The sequence below is a fragment of the Poecilia formosa genome, unplaced genomic scaffold (genome assembly GCF_000485575.1).
Source record: "Poecilia formosa unplaced genomic scaffold, Poecilia_formosa-5.1.2 Scaffold861, whole genome shotgun sequence".
NCBI lineage: Eukaryota > Metazoa > Chordata > Actinopteri > Cyprinodontiformes > Poeciliidae > Poecilia > Poecilia formosa.
This window is the reverse complement of record NW_006800800.1, coordinates 36,803-40,364: the sequence shown is the minus strand read 5'-3', so window position 1 is coordinate 40,364 and position 3,562 is coordinate 36,803. Positions and strand designations below refer to the sequence as shown.

The 3,562-nt window shown below is 40.7% G+C and overlaps 1 protein-coding gene across 3 annotated transcripts in view; it reads left to right on the top strand.

The window, feature by feature from the left end:
• Positions 1-3,562, top strand: part of LOC107834938 (CUGBP Elav-like family member 1) — a 63,057-nt gene that overhangs the window by 56,306 nt on the left and 3,189 nt on the right. The window lies entirely within an intron of this gene.

Below are 3,562 nucleotides of genomic sequence, written 5' to 3'. Positions count from 1 at the left end.
AAAAATTTGAGATTCTGAAAAAGGACTTTAATAATCTTCTGAACACTATGGGAAAATTAAAAATGAAGTTATTTCTCAGTGGTCCAATTCCATCGACGGAGACGAAAAACACTCCAGGCTGGACATGATAAACAAATGGCTGATTAAAGCTCTGTCAGCTCAGTGACCTTCATCGATTACCTCTGGATCTACTGGCAGCGCTTTCACCTCTTGGAAGAGGCAGACGCAATAAACATGGGATAAAACTACTTACTGCAAACCTTTTTCATTTTATCAACAAGGACAACAATGTGACCATCGCTTCAGAAGAACAGGCTCAAGGATGTCTGGCTAGGATGGAACCCTTCGTGTATCAGGAGCAAACTATTCCAAAACAAGCTGATAGAACGTCGACTGAAGACAGAGCGACTGGTTCCCCTCCTCCTTTCCCCCTCTCTCTCTGTTCCTACACTCATTCTCTGCATTCACAAGATACATATGAAGAAATGTCTTCTGGACCAGAGTTTCTCAAATTGACAGATGGAATGAATCAACAGGTTTGCCTCGGCATGTCTCTATTTAGCGCTAACATAGCAGACCTCACTTCATTTAAGCCACCTGCCTCTGACCTCCCTGAGGATCCAGCACTCTGCGTTTCTGAGGTCTGAGACCGGGGTCCAGATATTATCTTTACACCCGTCTTCCTCCAGAATGTGTCTGGTCCCCCGGCACTGCAAAACAGGACATTACCTGTCCAGATCAAACCTCAGACTGATCCCCTACCTAAAGGAACCTCAGAACCTTCGGCCTCCAAGTCACTTAAACTGGCTCTTTTAAATACCAGATCTCTCTGTGGTAAAGCTCTATTAATTAATGATTTCATCACTGAGCATAATATTGATGATTTATTTCTGACAGAAATGAACCAATCGTACTAATTGTTCCTCCTAACTACAATTTTTTAAGTGAGAATAGAAAACATAATAAAGGAGGACACGTGGCTTCAATATTTAAGAATACCATAAAGTGTAGTAAAATCTCTTTGGTCATAAATGAACTTTAACACTAACTTTATACAAAACTCCAACATATGTGGAAGGTTTTGTGGCGACACTAGATGGAAACTCAGATTTTGTAGAAGTTTAGTTTTAGTAAATTGCTCAACGCCACCCTGGGAATTTCACCCAGAGATTATTACCTCTTGTTTAAGGCACACAGGTTCAGTTATGCAGGGATTAAAACATCTGAGACAGTTTCAAAATTATAAAAAAAATATTAAATTCTTTTGAAAATGTTCTTTTAAAAACTAATTTCTTTTTAAGAATGAAACAAAAGAAATCAAAGGAAATCAAAGAAAATAGAAGAGCTGCAGCAGCTGAGGTTACCGGCCGGAGGGGGCGCTATGGGGACGACATCCACCAAACACAGTAAATAAAAAAAATCCTTTAACACCAGACGCAGTGAGACAACCCAAACTCCAGAATCACAGCACGCAGAAGAGGAAGACACCGTCACCACACCAACACCGGACCTCAGCAACTGCAAACAAAAAACAGTTGACCAATATGACAATCTTAAAAAGAACAAAATCATCCCGACTAAATTAAGAAGAAAAGGGCTGTAAACAAAATAAGTAGAAAAATAGAAATCAGACAATACAAGTTAAAACATTAAGACCAGGTGTGGCCCTGCCACGCCTCAGTGGGAGATGAAATGGTTGCGCCGATGCCACACCCCAAACACCGCTTCAATGAGGGCGCATAACGCCTCCGCAGTCCAACTTTAGAACAATTGTGCAGAAATCCGGGAGATTTACGTAGACGGAGCAGAGCAAAGCCGAACAGATCAGGAAAACGAACGCAGACAGAGCAGCAATGGTTCAACTGTGGGGAACCTATAAAAAATTTGTCACCATTTTAAATAAAACTAGAAGAAACTGGAGCTTAGATGAGTGTTAATTTCTTACCTGCTGATCCACACAACATGCACACACACTCGCAGACCGAGGAAGAGAAGGAACGCAACGCAGTGGCGTTTTACCTACGATCACACTTCAGTTTAGATTTTCTGACCAAGATCAGCTAAAGTGCAGGGAGAGAGAACACCTACCACCAAAACATCAGCGCAACATGCACCAGCCAGCGATTTGTTGCTTTCCGCTGCCAGAGTCCACCGGACGCGAACCACACAGTGGGAGCACAAAGATGACACATGCCTGAATGAACGCCGCAGCTCCCTTATATACACCTCGCCCACTTTAAGAACCAGAACTTCTCACCTGGAAACTATTTGTGTGGAATTATGTATATTTCTATACCACTACAGTTTCTTTCCCATATGCATTGATTATGATTAATAATTGTCGTGATTTCAACATTCATGTTGACAACCTGAAGACCGAGGGGCAAAAAAGCTCCTTAATATATTAGAGGGTTTTGTTTTAACACAACATGTCAAACAAGCAACACACACTCATGGACACACAGTGGACCTGGTCATCAGTAAGGGTGTGAATATTTCCAATGTCTCTGTAACTGATGTCGCCTGTCGGATCACTTCCTGTTATCTTTGACAGTTCTTTATCCGTTAACCGACTTGGACAAAAAGCTACTATCACAAAATGTTCTCACAGAAAACACAGCAGAAACATTTCATCAAATCTACTCTTCTTCCTCGCCCTTATTGACGTAGATAAGTTGGTAGATGATTTTCAGTCTAAAATTTCATATATCATTTATTACATTGCCCCCATTAAAGTGAAGGTTGTGACTGGTAGGAAGAAATCTCCATGGAGAAATGCACAAACTGTTCAATTTGCAAGTCAACTCTGCCATATGGCCGAATGGAAACGGCGTAAAACTCAACTTCACATTTAATATGACATCTATAAAGAAAGATTACGTAACTATCACTCAACACTAAAACATGCAAGAGAGGCTTTCTTTGCAGATGTCATAAACAAAAACATTAACAATGATTGAGCCCTATTTGCTACTGTTGACAGGCTGACAAACCCTCCTATGACGTTACCACCTGAATTTCAATCTAATGCCGCCTGCAACAAGTTTTCCAGTTTCTTTTCAGAGAAAATTCAAAAGATCAGAGGATTAATCTGCACATCCACTCTAAAGCCAGTACCAATGCTGTGCCCAAACAAAACAAATACAGGAAAAATTACCCAATTTCATCTACTTAATTATAAAACCCAAGAAGAAATTATAAGTCAATTAAGTCAATTAAGCTCCAGTTCCTGCTGTCTGGATGTCCTACCCACACATTTCTTTAAGAAAGTCCTGCCTGTTGTTGCTAATGATCTGATCCAAATAGTAACTCATCGCTCTCTTCAGGTGTTTTCCCCCAGGCTTTGAAAACAGCAGTTATCAAACCACTGATAAAAAAGAACAATCTGGACAAATCACTACTGCAGAATTACAGGCCGACCTCTGACCTCCCATTCATCAGCAAAGTTATTGAAAAAGCAGTTTAAACAATTAAATAACTTCCTAACGATAACCAACCGCTTTGACTCCTTCCAGTCTGGTTTCTGGTCTCACCACAGCACAGAGACTGGCCTAGTCAAAGT